We start from the raw sequence: 18,858 nt of genomic DNA on the forward strand, positions 1-18,858 counted from the left end.
AGACTCCAAACAATTCAGAGTGACTAAAGCACACGATATAATGGAATAAGGGGAGACTCATTCAAGGAGAGAGATTTGACAGCAACGAAGGTGGACAAGTACGTGGAGGACCAGGTCCTGAAGGACTTCAGGATGAGGAGCTTGAATGTCATCCTGAGGAGCACGGGTTGCCAAGTGAAGGGTTCTGGGCTGGGAAGGGGCCAGGTCAGAGTTAGGCCTCATTGTTAAGGCGTAGACTAGAAGCAAAAATCCAGTTAGCTGGGGAAACAAACCAAGCCAAAAGGAAACTTGGTTTCTAATGAGGCAGGTAACTCTTCAGTTTTCTCTGGGATAAGCTGATATTGGACCCCTTTACATGCATAAGTCTTTCCTGGAAAGATTAGCTGCTATTACTCATAACCTGGAATCAGAATAAGAGGCACAGGAGGAAGGCTCAAAAGCCAGGGAAGTTGCAGCCCTGGTTCCTGGGATTGCCCATGACAAGGAGGCAGGAAGAGGGGTGACAAGAGGTTGAGATCTGTTGGCTTCCGTTCACCAGGCTCTTTCCAAGCACCCTCTGTATACAAAGCCACAGAGAGGAATAGGTTATGGTCCCTGCGTATAGCACAGGGATAAGAAAAGCACAGAGGATAAGATCAAAGTTGGTCTAAGCTTCCCACCATATAATAAAGACCACACAATTAAAGTCTAAGAATTAGGAAAAGCACCAAGGGACTTTTAGAGGCTGGCCCTAAATGGCTGGGTCCCATTTCATTGTAAGAGGGATGGAAGAGAGAATTAAACATTTCAGGCAGAGGATATGACTTTTCAGCTTGAAAGAAGTATTCAGAAGTAAGCCTGGAAAAGAAAGTGGAGCCAATCTGGCAGTGGGAAGTCCCCGACCACTTTGATTAGGGAGCATTAGAGAGATGGTTTAGGGGGATGACTTTGGAAGCATACACGGATAGACTGGGAACCAAGAGACTAGTTAAGAGGCCATTGCAACCTTCAGGTGGCTCTGACGGGTGGTGGTGCGGATGGAAAGGATGGAGAGATTGCAGGGCACTGTAAATGTTGAGGGACCTGAGGGATTCAGGTATGGGTTACGGTGATGCTCTCTTACAGAGTCAGCTTAAGGAATCAGACAGTTGCTCCTGGAATCCAAGGTCAGCTTGTCGAGTCTCATACCATGGTGCTTCTGAACTAGCACAGCCCTTAGAGGTCATTGTGATCAATTGCATATGGCTGCAAATTCTCTGACATTCCTTTTATTGAGAGGTGGGAACTCTGTGAACTCTGTGACCGCTTGACCAGTAACAGCAGGTGACAGAAGCTGCACTGTGCCAGTTTCCCGACTCAGACCTCGAGACACTGACAGCTTCCACTTCTCATCTGTTGGAGTACTTACTGTTAGAACACAGCTACCATACTGTGGGGAAGCATAAGCAGCCCTATGCAAAAGCCCGCATGAAGAAGTACCATCTTCTTTTCTTTAAAAAGAAAACGTCTATATGAGATGATGGACGTTAACTAAATTTGCTGTTGCAATCATTTCATGATATCTATAAGTCAGTCATTATGCTTTACGCCTTAAACTTATACAGTGCTGTTTGTCAATTATATTTCAATAAAACTGGGGGGAAAATGTTATCAAGCCTCTGGCCGGCAGCCCCAGATGAATTCCCAGCTGACAGTCAGCACCAACTTGTCCACCACGTGAGTGAACAGTCTTGAAAGCGGATCCTCCAACCTCAGCTGAATTTCCCCAGCTGAAGCTGCCTGGAGCAGAGATAAACCATACCTGAAGAGTCTCGCAAATTGCAGATTCACGGGCAAAATAACTGATTCCCGTTCTTTTAAGTTGCTATATTTCCGAGTGGCCTGTCACATAGCAATAGTTAAAGGGAACAATCATCTACTAGACAGCCACATTTGGGCCATTACCTGTTTTTGTAAATCAAACATTATTGAAACACAGCAATGCCCGTGTGTTCACATATTATCTGTCTGCTTTCATGCTGCAGGGGTGGAGTTGAATGATGGTGACAGAGACCCTATGGCTCACAGAGCCTAAAATATTTACTGTCTGGCCCTCCACAGAGAAAGTTTGCCAACCCCTCATCTAGTATATTAGAAAGAGGCCCAAGCGGAAGAAGCAATATTCAGAGCTGACATACAAATTAGGGACAGACTCAAGGCAAAAACTCAGGATTTTCTAATCTGACTTCTGTGCTAGTTACATCATTCCACTCAGATTTATTAAGCACCTACTATATAGTAAGCTTCGAGCTGCTAGTGTCAAGGTGATAGGGGTCACAGCTGCTCCTCCAAAGTATATAACCAGCAGGTAAAGAAATACTCATCTAGGAAAATCGATGGTAGAAGTGAGCACAGCATAGGCAAAGCAAACACTTTTCATACCTGCTGTGGTGATCGGAAAGAGTTCCTGAGTGCCTTCTCAGCATCTGGCCCCCCTTCTTTCGACAGCAGCACCCTAATTTTCCCTTAAGACGCCATTGCCATCCTGTCAGTTCATGTGGTTTGAGTGGGGCTGACCTCGCCTTTTGACTCCAGGCCTGGCCACTGTGCTTTGCTTTGCTCTGGGAATTCAGATGACACACCTGGAAATGAGATTCCACCCTCAGACTTTGGCTGGATCATCTAGACAAAGAGGAATCCTTTCTCTGGAGTGGCAAAGCTGGTGGCCTGGAGCCACTGGGGATCATCTCTGCCACCACAATGGGAGGGCCTAGCCAACACTAAAGGTCCCGCAGAGGAAAGCAGAACCAGAAGCTGGAGAAAGGTTCCTTATGACATTGAATCAGATATAGCTCAGGGCTCTTTCAGGCGTGGTCATAAATTTCCTTTTTTCTGAAACCACATAGAGTCTGTCATTGTGACCAAACAATTCCAGGCCCTATCGTTTTTTCCCTAGGCAACCACCACCCGGCACTCATCTGAACCCTTCCCTTCCCCACCCCATCTCAGCCGCTGGCTCTCTGCATCCCCATCTTCCGCCTAGGAATGCAAATTTCAGAAACCAGTGGTGCCAAGGGCACGTCTGAGAGGAGCGGGGCCACGTTTTCTCATGAATTCCTGCACGCTGAGTCATTCCGAGGTTGTTCAGAAACCCATTCAATGTTTTTCTCCACTGGTAATCAGTACAGTGTTCTTGGTATTGTGTCTGTCACCACCTCAGTGACAGTGATATTTCCACTCAGGATCTTCGTAGACCTGTGGCTCTGGAAATGATGCTTCTCAGAGGAGACTGGCAACACAGCACAACAGATGTGTGTGAGCAGGATGTGCTCCAAGCGGCTGACTGCCGGAGATTCACTGCCCACGGAGGACCCACTGAGATGTGGACCCCATTGTTTTCAGAGATTCTTGGATTCAGAAGGCTTTTTCTTTCCCTTTGAAGTGAGGACTGCCTTCTGCAATTGGCATCTCCAATGTAGGCAGCAGGGCAGCTGGGAAGGAAGTGGCTAGCGGCACTGTGGTTGGCTCAGATCCTGGATCTCCAACACCTGCTGCTTCAGGATTTCCTGGAGAGCTTTCTGAAAGTCCCCGTTCCAGTCCCCATTCCCCGCAAGATTCTGAGTCAGTAGGTATGGGAGCAATCCTCATATTTACCAAGCTCTCCGATTCTAAAGGGCAGCCATGCTGGAGAATCATAGGTATGAGATGTCCAGAGGCCAGGGTCCCTCTGTTTCCTCTTTGGGGGCCTCTTCTCCCAGCCTTTAAGACCCCTCACTGGAACCCTCCTGGAGTAACCTTTGTGCAGTCAGATGATGTAGTGCAACCCTGTAACTTCTAACCGAGAACCAGAGAGGCCAAATGAGTTTCCCAAGATCACACAGCAAGTCCAGGCATTAACCAGGGTGCACACCAGGGAGGCTGAACAGAGAAAGCTCTCCTGGGCCTGGTCTCACACACTGAATTATGGCTGGGGTGCTATCCTCCGATTAGCACACTCAGCCTCCCAAAGCAGACTCAGCAGGCTTCTCTCCAACCTGATAAGTGAGAAGAAGCTGCTCACTGAGGAAGAGGAGAAGGACTTCTCTCAATTCCCCACTCCCAAGCGAAAGCTCTGTGCTCTGCAGAGGCTGCTTAGACTTTAACAGGTATCTCACCAGCATCTATAAGTAAACTTCCCTTCCCTCTTCCAGGCTGGGGTGACTCTGTATGGTGGATACCCCCTCTACCTCCACCCCTTCTCCGTTCCTCATCCCCTCCCTGCAGTGTTCCCTATACCCACACAGCCACTCACGTAGAATCGGCTCTTTCCAGGGCAGTGTGTCAGCAAGAGTGAGTGATGGAGCCTGCAGACAGTTGTTCGGGGGAGGATGCTAGTGAGTCAGTGTGAGAGATGCTTTCCAGGCTGTACTGGGAGGCCGAGTAAGGGCGGCTCTGCACTGGCTTCCTAAAAAGAGAAGGGATGGAGAAGGCTGCCGTCCAGGAACTGGGCGCCCTGGCTGCTCTGATCAGTTAGGTTATAATTCACCGTAGGATGCTGGCTCCTGGTTTGCCCTCTGGTAATTGAAGAGTGTCATTTCAGGCCATTCAAGGTGGGACTTTTAGGTCTCTTGGGGGTTGCAGAAATTTTCAGGATGCGACATAAACCAAGGACACTCCATACCCAAGATTCATATACACGTTTATGCTCTCTGTACAGTTTCAGGGGTTCATGGAACCCCCTGACACTCAGTCATGGGCTCCCGGCAACAAATTCCTAATCTATGTGTTCTATTGTTCATTAAGTCTATGAAACACATTTCTTCCAAATTCTCCCCCTTCCTGCTTCACTTCATAAAACCAAACCTTTTCTTCTTTTTTGTTGTCATTTATTCATAAAACATTTATTGAGTGCTCTCCAGCTCCTTGGGGGACTTTCAGCATTCCTGAGAGGGGGAAGAGAGAAGGGCTGCCTCCTGCGTGATCTGCAAGAAGGGCCCGGGTATTGGAGGTGCAGACGCACTGAGAAGCTGACTGCCAAGGGAAATGGATGGTCAACGTGGGCCGCTTCAGAGCCCAAAAGCCATTCTCCACCCTCCACCCCCTCCCCAGGATGTGGTAAGGGCAGAGATTCCCTCTCCCAGCCCCAGGAAGAATTACCGTTTGTCTAAGGCAGCCTGGCAATCCCATCCCTCTTTGTGAGTGTTCCTGGCCCCAGCAAAGTGACTTAAGGGGACATCTGCTTGGGGGCCTCAATAGCCACAGAAAAGACAGAGCTTCAGAAGGAGAAGACGTTATTGCTCAGGCCCTTTCTTTCTTCTTTGGGAGGTTGGTATGAGGATTTATGCCTAATGGCTATGACCATCTTGTGACCCTGAGACGACAAGAGTGAAAATGAAAAAAACTAACAGCTTAGGAAGGAGGAACCAAAATGTCAGAAGAGGCTGGTTCTCATTGGACCTCTGACTGGATTTCACTGGATCCTCGGACTCCTAGTCTTCTTATGAAGTGAGATAGTAAGTGTCTGCTTTATGTAAGTCACTGCTGGATGAGCCTGTTGCTTGTAGCCAAAAACATTCGTAAGTGATGCAAGCGAGCATTTCTGGCTCTCCAGCAGGCATATGAACCTGGTCAAACACCAGGGCTCAGAGAAGGAAGTGATCTACTCTAGTTGGAGGTGAAGGAGGGGATTAAGGAAGACTTGAAGTGGTAGCCTTGGGTTGGGTCAAAAAAGATGGCTTCTTCTTTCTCTTTTATTGGATTAGATTGAAATGACCAGTGGCAGATGAAGAGGTGTATAAGTGAGGTCCTGAAGTGTCCAGAGTGCAGTAGCCTCTGTCCCCATGGAGATGGGATGAGCCACCCTCTCAGCACATAGATATGTTCATCAACTGGGAAGCTCCCCAAACCCCACTGTTTAGGGTTTTAACGGAAGTTTTATTATGTAGGCTTGATTGATAAATCATTTTCCATTGGTGATTGAACTCAACTGGCAGCCCCTCTCACCTCCCCAGAGATGAAGTGAGGCTGAAAATTCTGACCGTATAATCACAGGGTTGGTTCCTCTGGGGACAAGTCTCCATTCTAAGCTGTCTAAGGGCTCAGCAAGGGTCACCTTATTAGCATAAAGTCAGGTATGGTTGAAAGGGTTCATTACAAATAACAAAAGACACTCCTATCACTTAGAAAATTCCAGGCGTTTTAGAATCCTTTTAGAATCTAGGATCGCCAGAAACCGGGGACAAAAAACAAATATGTATTTCTTATTACACCACAGGCTTTTTCACCAAATATTTATTAAGGCGTCTCAACTTTGGGAGAATAAATAGGGTGAGCAGGACCCTTCTGAGAATAAAGGGGGCACGTTCACCAAGACTGTACTGGGTACATTGGGATGTGTGGTCACCTTAATACAGAAATAGCTTTAATTTTCCAGTAGATGGTTCAACTGGCACATATCTTTTCTCCTTCCCCCAACCCCTCCCCTCTTTTCTATTGAGTAATGGTCCCATTATATCATTTTGGTGAGAACCTTTCATTTTACCTTCACTTTGGTCAAAGCTCTGCATGGCACCCTGGAGTCTGAAGGTGTAGGGATGTTGCATCCCTTGAGCCCTCAGAGCAGCCTGGGTGGGGCCCTGGGCAGTCAGAGCTCCTGGCCAGTTGCCTTGGGCCTTGAGTGTTCAATACACAGCATCCTTTTCTAGAAGATCTGGAAGCACTTCTTTAGGTTATTAGTAGAGTCTCATTTTGGGGTTTCAGACACAATCTTGTTCACTTAATTAACTCACTCCAATTCCAAACGCAACTAAAAACTCTTCCTCCTCTTTCCTGTGCAAGTTAAGAAGAGGAGCTCCCTCCGAACCAGCAGAGCCAAGAGCTTGGCAAGCAGAGCAAGCTGTGGATCCCAGCCCCACTCCCCACCTCCGCTGGGTACCACCTTCACGGCGCCATGGAGCACAACCCTGCAGAACACACACCGCAGAGACCAGCGATCCTGCACTAGTATGGGGTCGTCGCTCCAGGTCCTTCCTCTCCAAAGAGGCTGCTCGTCCTGTAGCCAGTACAGTCAGCTCTGCTATCACATGACTATATTACGTGCTGCTGAGAATCACTGTGCCGTGCCAAACCGTGCAGTTACAGACCACGGGGCTTATGGGGAAAATGGGCTAAGGGCACAACCCTGGAAAATGTTTTCAGCGACGCATTTTAAAAAAAAGGTAAGAACCTAATAAAAATAGTGCCGTAGTCTTACACATATTAAATGGTTAAGAAATACAAAACTACCGCGATAAATATGGCACCTTTCCTTGAGAAAGAACTGAAGTTTGCTTGTGCAAGTTGGGGAGGGGTTACAGCTTGTGAGTCATGGTGAAATTCTGGAAGAATGTCATGTGAAATCTGAGAGCCAGCTGTGACACCAGATGGGGGTAGGTGTGCCCGTAACACAGGTGGAGAACGGAGGCAGGTGCGGGTGTTTGAAGTGCCCCCGTGTGGGCGTGTTTGCATATTCCCAGGGACAATGCTGAATTTAACTGGAGTCCTGTAATCCTGGGAAACAGCGATGGCTAAAGAAACCCTCTCACCTTTTTGTGTTCCAGAAACAGGCAAAAAAATACCCCCCAAAACCCAGAAAACCCACGTTTCCCATGTGACTTAGATAAGACTCTAGATGACCCCCTTATTAACCTAAGACAAGGCCAACCACACAGCTTGCAAATACCCATTCTTCACCTTGTAAATAAGTAGCTGAATTGTTTTGTCCCACTGATCAATCGGAACAAAATTCCTGTCAGCCAAACTTTGGTTTAAGGCTCTCTCCTCCCCCCAGGCCCCTGAGCTTTGGCCCACCGTGACCCTGAGGCAACATCCAGCACGCCCCGCCCCCTCCCGGGGCCTCCTGAGAGTGGGCTGACATTCTCTGAGTTACTCTGTCCAGTCCATCATACCAGACCCTCATCCTTCTCTCCACAGCTGGTTCTTTCTGGCTTTGATTACTTCTCTCCATCAAAGAACCTCCTGGCCTAAACCTTGAAAAGGTGCAGATCTATGGCGGACGTTTCTCCCCATTGCAACTGTACCTTGTCCCCTTCCCCTCCTTGCAATAAACACTTCAAATAAAGTCTCTCCTTGCTTCGGTCCAGATTTGTTTTTTTATTTGCCACTGCAAAGTTGGGTCAGAAGGGTGCTGTTTTCTTTTTTCATCTAGTGTTTCTTGTGGATGAAATTAAAATTTGCATTACACCCAAGTTATTTTCTGATGTATCAATTGCATTGGGACAAATTCACATCTACAAAACAAGCATTAAAACAGAACTGGCTGTAGAGGTCTGGCCCAGACATTCTGAATCTCAGAGGTGGACACAGCTTATCCATGTGACAGGGTCCCAGTTACGTGATGGTCCTTTTAGACTCATGGAAAGAGGGATGCTGGGTTCGTGTTTTGGTAACACTTTGGAGCCTTTGCAAAAATCTACAACATTTCAATCATCTCCAATCCTTATCTTTATCTCCAAGCAAAGCCTTTCTTCACAGGGCTTCCTCCTAGAATTGACCTCGTGTTCTTAAAAATCATACAATTTCAACGTAAGAATGGATTTAAAAATCACTTCTTCCAATGCTTTCATTTCACAAAGGAGGAAAATGATGTTGCTGACGGTGAGCTCCTCAGGGTAGGTCCTGGGCCAGATTCTTATCTGAGACCCTCAGGTTTAGCTCAGGACCTGGTGTGATCAGGTACTCAGGAGGAATCGAAATGAATTACAAACCTGAAGGGAAGGTAGGATAAAAGTCAGTGGAGCAGGGCGTCTTACTTGGTGTTCTCTCAAATTACACCAACTGGCTGAAGGCTGCTCTTCCTTCCAAAGCCAACCAACAATTGTTCTCAGTCTTACCCTCTAGATGTTCCCTAAGCCACCAAAAATATAGAGGCAACTTTGGGCTCAGGGAAGACTGAATTGAACCTTTTCGATTTTTCCTGTTTGATGATTTTTGCCCGTATCACAGTAAATGATGTGGGTTGTAAATGGTCAGACCACATACTCTAAAATGACTCCTCTGGGAGTTTTTAATCTATGCAAGACACAGACAAGCACAGCCGGGAAAAACGAAAATATCTCAGCTTCATTAGAGGAAATTTATGAGGTTGCCTAGGCTCGCCATGGTGACCAAAAGACAGGAACTTTTTGTAGATGCTAGTACCTGTAGATGATCTCAGGTGAGGGACCGAGCTACATTTACTGATCACACACTATGTCCCAGGTTGTCTAGCACATATTCCTTTATTTAATCCTTACAAATTCCTATGAGGTGGTTAGTCTTTTCCCGCTTAGAACTGGGGAAACTGAGGCTCAGAAGCGCTAAGCTGTATTTGCTGAAGACACCACCCGGAACTGATCTGAACTCAAGTCTGATCCTGAAGCCTCTGTGAGTTGGACTTTTTAAGACTGTGCTTAGGTTGACTCAGTGGTGGAAGCTGTTATAAAACTGCACGGAAGGAGTTCCCTGGTTGCCTTATGGTTAGGATTTTGGGCTTTCACTGCCATGGCCCAGGTTCAATCCCTGGTCAGGGAACTGAGATCCTGCAAGCCATGCGGTGGGGCCAAAACAAAACAAAACTGCACAGAGGCATACACATGCCCGGGGAAGCACATCAATGGGGGTGCCAGGATCCAACTCATCTGTTGCTTTTTCCTTTTTCTCACTTTAGTTTCTTTCTTCTCTGCTCCCTGAGAAAAAGAATCAGGTTGCTTTGTTTAATCATAACCATTCACAGAGTGCAGTTCTGGCCCACCATGGGGGGCTGTCTTGGATTAAGGCTCAATCTTTGTCTAATCAGTTGAGCCTGGTGGTACGTGTGGCTTCTCTGGGAAGCAGACCCTGAATCATGGACTTGAGCACAAGTGTTTATGTGGAAGGTGCAGGAAGTGCAGAAGTGACCCAAGAAAGGGGCAGTGCGCTATTAAGCCAGTAGAGAGTAGCGTTAATTCCCTGGAGAAAACCTAGCACAAAACATATGTCTCAGAATTTTCCCACCCAAGAGTTGAGGGAACAGAGATACTTAACACCAACTCCCTAGTGTCACTGGTTGAGGACTGCTCCTTGGAGAGTGCCCCTGGTCACTTTCAGCTGGATCTGTACCTGGGAACAACAACCTTCCTCGATTCTGGGGAGAAAAAAAACCAAAAAGAGCCTTCAGGCTGAGAGAAGCAGATACTGGCAGTTGGCAGTGGGCTGGAGCTCATTAAAAGGCCACAGGGAATTGGGTGTGACAGTGACAGTTTCTGCTACACCAGGGCGGCAGGGGTCACAGGAGCAAAAGAGAGGTGACCTTTTTGCAGGGATCTGCCTCTGGCCACTTGGTTCATGAGTGACCTAAGAGAGTGGCAGACACTGAGCGTGATCTAGATTGTTTTCGTAGACAACGACCTCTCACTGCATTGAGAAGACCAAACTGTTTTTCCAACATAGTCTGTAATAATAACAGGCTAACATTTCATGCATTAACTCACTAATTCCTCTCAAATCCCTGTAGCGTAGGCACTACTCTTTTCATTTTACAGAAGAGAAAAGCGAGGCTAAGACAACAGAGACAATAATATCTACATGGGGATATCTTTTTCAAAAGGTTGTTGTACAAGCTCGATGAAAGTTGTGATGATGATAATTTACCTAGAAGGTAATCATATTTTGCTCCTGGCAGGTTTATTCATCCCACAGTCCGGTGTCTCACAAAGTGCTTCGCACATAGAAGATGCTCAATGAATGACGTGTTCAATTGGATTGAATCCATCCTGCTACATGGCACGTAAGTGCCAAGATCATAGTTTCCACACCAAGGAGTTCTGGCTTATGAATGTATTTGTCTGAAAGGGATTGTCAAAGACAAAACGCACAGGAGAATTAAGGGGGTGATTTTATTCAGGCTGTTGCAACAGGAGGGGCCATCTAAATGTGAAGATCAAAGGGTCTTGTCAGAGTGGCTTTATCTTAGACTTTTATAGGAAGGAGTAGATGAGTTACAAGGTGGGGGGATGTAGAGTTGGAATTGTTCTGCAATCAGAAGAAGCCTCAATCAGCCGATTAGGAAGTGTTTATCTTTGTGTCTGGCTAGTTTCAGAGGGATAAACCATTCTAATCTTAATCACTCAGGAGACAAAGAAGGGTCATCTGTGTCTGGTCTTGCCACAGATAAACAAGGGAGTCATATGTGAGTTTGTAAGAGTAGTGACAACAGGTGACAGGGAGTCTTTTCTAAATTATTTGGGGAAGAGTGGTTCTTTCAGGTAAGTTATTTCCAGAAACACAAAAGTGTGGGGGATTTTGGAAAACAAAGGTTAAGGGGGTTTGTTGCTGTTTTCCAGGAGCACAGGACTCAGATAAAATTGAACATTGTCAATCTCACTGACGAAATAAAATTCATATTTTATGGCAAGACAAGAAAAACTTAAGCATAAAATATTTCTCTGCCTGTTTGGCCTCCTCCCTCCCCTTTAGCGTATACTGTTTATGTGCATTAACCAGACCTTCTTCGAAGACACCTTCCTTCTTGATCTTATAAAGGGTCATGATGACCCACTACTCCATAACTTCTTCGGAAATAATCTTACTTCTTAATCTTGTAAAGGGTCACAATGACCCACTACTCGCTTTGTACATGCAGATGTGGATTGTGTAAATGTCATTTAATGTATAACCCCTTTTCTCAAAAACGTATATAACTGTGTTTTTTTTTAATTTATTATTATTTAAAAATTTTTTGGCTGCATCACTCGGCACATGGGATCTTAGTTACCCGATCAGAGATCGAACCCGTGCCCCCTGCAATGGAAGCGCAGAGTCTTAACCACTGGACCACAGGGAAGTCCTATAACTGTGTTTTGACCTCTAACTGGTGGAACAGTCCTCAGGGCTTTCTGAAAGACTGTCTCCTAGGTTATAATTCTCAGGTTGGCTTGAATAAAATTTTCTATTGTAAGGCCAACTGGCCCGAGGCAGGGGAACACAATCAGATTCACAGGTTGCATCAGACCGAAACTCTCCGGACCACCCAGTTCCAGGAACTGACCTGGGGACTTTGAACCCAGCCCAGCCTTACCGCCTTTCGAGGGGCGGGACTAACTGTTCCCCAGGATACCCCAAAAGACCACCAAATAAGGAATACCCTGCGCCCTCCCAGATTCACCACACCCCTTTCCCTTCTTCCCCTATAAAATCTTGCCCAACCCTCGCCCGGGTGCAACTTCTCTGGCCCCTTTCTCTCGGACCAGTGAACCTCGCCCGGGACGGGCGCTCCCTAATAAAGCTGCCTTGAAGCTTTCCTCTGTTTCGCGGTGCCGTTTGTTAAGATCCGACCGTACATCTGTTTCTTTCCAAGATCGGCTATTGATTATTTCTTGTCGATATCATGAAGAATGGATAAAAATTAATTTGATTACATATTAAGCCTCATTTAATTCAAAAACAAAAACTACTCATACACATACATACAGATGCATCAAGCGCAATCTCTTCAGAAGACAGATGCATCCCTGTCTCTACTCTGCTGGCATCCCATTGCTTTTAAGATAAAGGTCCAAGTCCTTAGCAAGGCCTCCAGGGCCCACCTGATCTGGCCTCGTCTCAGACCCTCTACCCCTCCCTCTGTGCACTCCAGCCTCACTGCTCTTTCTGGAATATTCCATGTTCTCTCTTGCCTCAGAGCTCTTCTTGCTCAAGTTGTGTTCTCTGCCTCAAAAGCTCTCCACGCCCCCTGCCCTCAGCCCCATGCAGTATAAACGCCTGAAGCTTGGCTGGTTACCCACTCCTTGACAGATCAGGTCCTTTGTTACAAATCCCTGAAGACCCCTCAACCAACAGAAGGTTAGCAACCATTTGAAACTACTTATCTTCATTTGAATGTCTTCTAGAATATGTAAAAAGTAAAAATTAACTCTATCTTCCATGCTTCCATGTACAATCAGAACAGATAGCTATGTTCTTATGAGTAGTGAATACATTCTAAACTAATTACATGTATTAACTAATTTAATCCTCATTATAACCCTATTATACTATTATTAACTTCATATGAAAACCTGAGGCTCACAGAGGTTTAAGAATTTTGCTGAAGGTCACCCAGCAAGTAAATGACAGGGTTGGGATTCGAACCTTGTTCAGTTTCCTTAGCCCAGTTTCCTTAGTCCAAAGCAATGAGAGACCCTGCTTCCCTTAGTCCTTGTTGACCTGGGGCCAGGAAAGATTGTTGATGCTCCTTCACCTGTTTCAGGCTTGTGTCTGAACAGCCCCACCTCAGAATGGGCACATTCTTTTCCTAGACTTGCTAATACATTCCCTCATCAGGGAAACAAGGTCTGGAATGAACTCTGTACCCTTCAGATGACTTTGCTAATCTTTGTTCTGACCTGTTGGCTCAAGACTTGAAGGCTTCCCTTGGAGGCAATTGCTTGACCCTCATTTCCTAGTTATTTGAGGGACATCTCCCCAGGGTACCCAAGTTCTGACAACAAACACCCACTCAGATAATCAGAAAACCCAAACCAGTCTGAATATTTCAGAGGACAGATTGTCTAGAGTTTCTCTCTTTACACAATAAACTTTTGAAATGCTGCGAGGAAAAAAAATTCTGGAATTTGTAGATATTTATATGCTTCAAGGAAGCTGGCTGTTAGAGAAACCCTGATGTGAAGGCTTTTGTTAAGTGGAGAGCTGGATTTGTAAATCAAACAGTTACTCCCTAGCCAGCAAAAGACAACAGCTTCCATTTCGTGGCACTTACTGTGGACTAGAAACTGTGCAAATCTTCACATCCACGTCTTTCTTTTCGCAACAGCTTTATTGCAACATAATTCACATACTGTACCATGCGCCCTTTTAAAATGTACAATTTGGCGTTTTAAGTATATTGACAAGAGTGTGCAGCCATCACCCCATCTAATTCCAGAACATTTCCATCATCCCCCAAACCCCCATACCAGCCCGCAGTCACTCTTCATTCCCTCTTCCCCCAGCCCCTTAGCAACTGTAGGGCAGCAAAACCTGCCGTCCCAAAGTGTCTCTTTAGCATGCAGATTATTTTGAACTGAAAATAATCAAGGCCCAAAAGACTCAGGAAAAACTTTGACCTTCCACCTAACTGCCTGAAGAATTTAGATAGAGGACCTGTTACAGGAGTAGAGCTATCACCAGAGTTGTCTGCAAAGAATATGGGCTAAGTGTGTTGGGGGAAACTCTTCAGAGACCAGAGTCCACTCTGTGTCCCACTGACTCAGCGTGGCCCAGCAAACATTTATTCACCAAGCATTTGCTTTTCCATCTCCGTGTCAGTTGCCTTCCTCCCTCTCTGAAGTCCCAAACCCCTGCCCCCACTATCCTCTTTTGTTTCAGCTGAAGATGGTATTTAAGGTGAAGGTTTCAGCCATTTTGGTGAGTTACTCAGTTTTCCTGGGTCTCTCCATGTATACACATTCTTAGGTTTTGCTTGATCTTCTCCTGTTAATTTGTTTCGTGTCAAATTTAATTCTTAGACGAGCCAGAAGAACCTAGAAGGGTAGAGGAAATCTTCTTCCTCCATAACAGCTCGCGATGAGGATAGGATGTAGCTTTAGTGACTGTGTAACCGAGCAGGACCCTATGGGGCCTTCCTGGGACAAGCAGTCCCCCATGTCCTCTGCTTCAGCTCCTCTCTGAAGTACCTAGATAACAGTGCTTGATGCACATTTCCTGAGTTGTTTTGCAGTGGTGAACCCCTCCCCACCACCACCAAATGGAAGCCCCAGGCCTCCTGGAGCCTAAGGTTTGACAATATTAACCCCTGTGACATCACCCTGCTGCCTCACCATCAGGCAACCAGAGAACTGTGCACAAGCTGATCACGTACCCTGTGAATCCCCCCACCCTGCCTCCTGGCCTTTAAAAATGCTTTGCTGAAACCCTTCGGGGAGCTGGAGGTTTTTCAGGGCATGAGCCACCACGTCTCCTTTTGTGGGCTTTCAATAAACCTTTCTCTGCTCCAAACTCCAACGTTTCAGTTTGTTTGGCCTCTCTGTGCATTGGGCACATGAACTTGCGTTAACAACTGGACACAATTCACCCCAAAACTGCTGCAGTTAAGAGACCCTGGGACAGCTGACAAAACCTGACAGAAGGTGAGAATCCTTACCATGTCAGTCAGTCTCCTGGATCTCTGCCTGCAGGATTTGTTGGAAATGAGAATGGTAAGAGTTTTCCTCTTTTCTAAAATTGGATTAGCAGGAAGAAACATTTGTAGGGCTAGCTCCTTGGACTCAGCAACTCTTGGTTTGCAATTCGATTGAGTACTCTTGGTTTGTTGATCCTTTTCTTCCCAGAGATGATCTCTGTTTCTCTTTGTTTCTGTCTTTGTGTCCTTTGCTATAAGGAGGAAAACCATTGGTCTGATTAGGTTTTCCTTTTGTCTTGCTCTATGTCTTGAGAATTTGGCTTATGAACCCATTGGAATAGTCTCTCTGGTCTCTGCCATCCGGAAGGTGCACACACTGGTGTGCATTTGGCAGCCAGTCAAATAGACTGGGATTCCTAGCGGTCCCTTTGTCCAGCTGTGCCACCTCTCAGGGGAGTTTGTCATAAGGGGTCCCAGTCCATAAGAGGCCTTCGTCATGTCAACCTTTGTTGCTTTATTATTGATGCAATAAAGTTCTTCACTTAAAAAAAATTATTTATTTATTTGGTTGCACCAGGTCTTAGTTGCAGCATGTGGCCTCCTCAGTTGTGGCAGGCGAATTCTTAGGTGCAGCATGCATGTGGGATCTACTTCCCTGACCAGGGATGGAACCCGGGGCCCCTGTATTGGGAGCGTGGAGTCTTATCCACTGCGCTACCAGGGAAGTCCGCAAGGTCTTCACTTTTTAAGACTGTTTTTGGACCTTTCTGGACCTTGCAAGGGCCATATCCTTTGCAGTCTCTTGTGCAGACGCCTCTTGCGTCTTATTGGTTTGAGTCGCTATTAAGACCCTACTTGTCAATGGCCAGAAGATGGATCCTTTAAATTGAAAAAACTTCTAAATTGGTAAACTTTTTAGAGAGCTCTCATCATAAACAGCTGTTTTATTGGTACCTGTGAAAAGAGCAGATTAAAAGGTGGACACAATATAACAGCTAACCTTAAGCATTCCAACAACAGTTTGGGAAGCCTTATGGAGTCTGATTGGTGTGTCAGCTTCCTCTCATGAGTCTTACAGATGCTAGTAAAAACATTCGATTTATTAGCAAGAGAATGAAAAGAAGCTGAGAGGAAAGTCAAGAGACTCTTGCCAATAAGCTATCTAGTCATATCTGAGTCTGTGCCCATCTCTCTCAAATATGACATTCCAGTCAAAGCCCTGGTAATATAACCAATGTTTCCAATTGTGCCCTGTTATAAGGAGAACAGATTCTTAGGGAACTTATGCAAATAATGATATTGCCTGAAAATAAGAATATTCCCTAAGAGTTTCCAGATTCTAGAGGGATTAGGAAGGGAGAAAAAGATAAATGTTTCAATTCTGCTTACAAAGGTATAATTTACCAAATTGCTGTAAGGCATAGTTGGCATACGAGGAAAAGTTCCCTTATGTCTGGAAAAAAAACAGTAATATTTCAGACAAAAAGTCATAAAATTATATTCATATCCATCAGTTCATGTTTAGACAATCTTTGTGCCTGTTGCTCTGTGGTCCACTCAGAAAGTTTACCTGAATACCCGATGGTATCATCAGAGACATTTTAAACTGCAAAAGATGCTTAGATGCTGACATTTAGAAATCTTCTTGACTGGCAGCTCTCAGGACTTAGACACTGGGTTTATAATTTGCTCCAATCGTTAACCTTTGTTTTTCTTTTGTCTCCATAGAAATGCTTATTAAATACCTGATTGCTTACACTTTACAGACCTAACTTTGAGAGCCCACTTGCATCACTGCTTCGTGAAATGAATTTAACTGGACTGACCTAGTGTCAGGACTAAAGGAATGGGCTTAATGAGATGGAACAATCTACCAATTCAGCTTCTGGACCGTGAAACTTCTTAAAAGAAGGGTCAAGAATGGGAATGTAGGAGAGCAAAATTTGCCGCCCCAAAATGTCTCTTTAGCATGCAGATTATTTTGAACTGAAAATAATCAAGGCCCAAAAAAGACTCAGGAAGAAACTTTGACCTTCCCCTTAACTGCCTGAAGAATTTAGATAGAGGACCTGTTACAGGAGTAGAGCTATCACCAGAGTTATCTGCAAAGAATGTGGGCTAAGTGTGTTGGGGGAAACTCTTAGAGACCAGAGTCCACTGTGAGTCCCATTGACCCTACGTGGCCCAGCAAACATTTATTCACCAAGCATTTGCTTTTCCATCTTATGTCAATTGCCTTCCTCCCCTTGGAAATCCCAAACCCCTGCCCCAAATATCCTCTTTTGTCTTCAGCTGAAGATGGTATTTAAGGTGAAGATTTCAGCCATTTTGGTGAGTTACTGTTTTCCTGGGTCCCTCCATGCATACATGTATCAAGCTTTGTTTGACTTTCTCCTGTAAATCTGTCTCATGTCAATTTCTTAGACCAGCCAGAAGAACCTAGAAGGGTCGGGGAAATTTTCTTCCTTCCCGACACCACAACCTACTTTCTGTCTCTATAGATTTGTCTATTGTGAACATTTCACATAAATGGAACTGTACAGTATGTGGTCTTTTGTGCCTGGATTCTTTCACATCGTGTTATCAAGGTCCAATCATTCTGCAGCATGTACCAGTACTTCATTCCTTTTTATGAACATCTAGTATCCATTGTAAAGATATGACACATTCTGTTTATCCACTCATCAGATGATACGCACTTGAGTCGTTACCACTTTGGGGTTACTATTATCCCTTATTTAATTTTTTTTTTTGGACCTGCTATGTGGCATGTGGGATCTTAGTTCCCCCATCAGGGATTGAACCCCTGCCCCCTGCATTGGGAGCATGGAGTCTTAACCACTAGACCACCAGGGAAGTCCCATATTTATATTTAATTTTAATTTTTTAATGGAGGTAGAGTTGATGTACAATATTATATGTTTCAGGTATACAACACATTGAGTCACAATTTTTAAAGGTTATACTCGATTTACAGTTATTATAAAATATTAGCTATGTTCCCTATTATGTTGTACAATATATCTTTGTAACTTATTTTATACATAGTAGTTTGTGGCTCTTAATCCCCTACCCCTACCTTGCCCCTCCCCCCCAATGGTAACCACTAGTTTGTTCTCTATATCTGTGAGTCTGTTTCTTTTTTGTTATATTCACTAATCCGTTCTATTTTTTAAAATTCCACATACAAGTAATACCATAGAGTATTTGTCTTTTTCCGTCTGACTTATTTCATTAAGCACAGTACTCTCCAAATCCATCCATGCTGTTGCCAGTGGCAAAATTTCATTCCTTCTTATGGTTGAGTAGTATTCCATTGTATATATATATATATATATATATATATATATATATATATATATATACCACATCTTCTTTATCCATTCATCTGTCGATGGACACTTAGGTTGCTTCCATGTCCTGGCTATTGTAAATAGAGCTGCAATGAACATTGTGGTACATGACTCTTTTTGAATTATGGTTTTCTCAGGGTATATGCCCAGGTGTGGGATTGCTGGATCATATGGTAGTTCTATTTTTAGTTTTTTAAGGAACCTCCATACTGTTCTCCATAGTGGCTGTATCAGTTTACATTCCCACCAACAGTGCAAGAGGGTTCCCTTTTCTCCACACCCTCTCTAGCATTTACTGTTTGTAGATTTTTTGATGGTGGCCATTCTGACTGGTGTGAGGTGATATCTCATTGTAGTTATGATTTGCATTTCTCTAATGATTAGTGATGTTGAGCATCTTTTCATGTGTTTGTTGGCAGTCTGTATGTCTTC

The sequence above is a fragment of the Phocoena phocoena genome, chromosome 6 (genome assembly GCF_963924675.1).
Source record: "Phocoena phocoena chromosome 6, mPhoPho1.1, whole genome shotgun sequence".
NCBI lineage: Eukaryota > Metazoa > Chordata > Mammalia > Artiodactyla > Phocoenidae > Phocoena > Phocoena phocoena.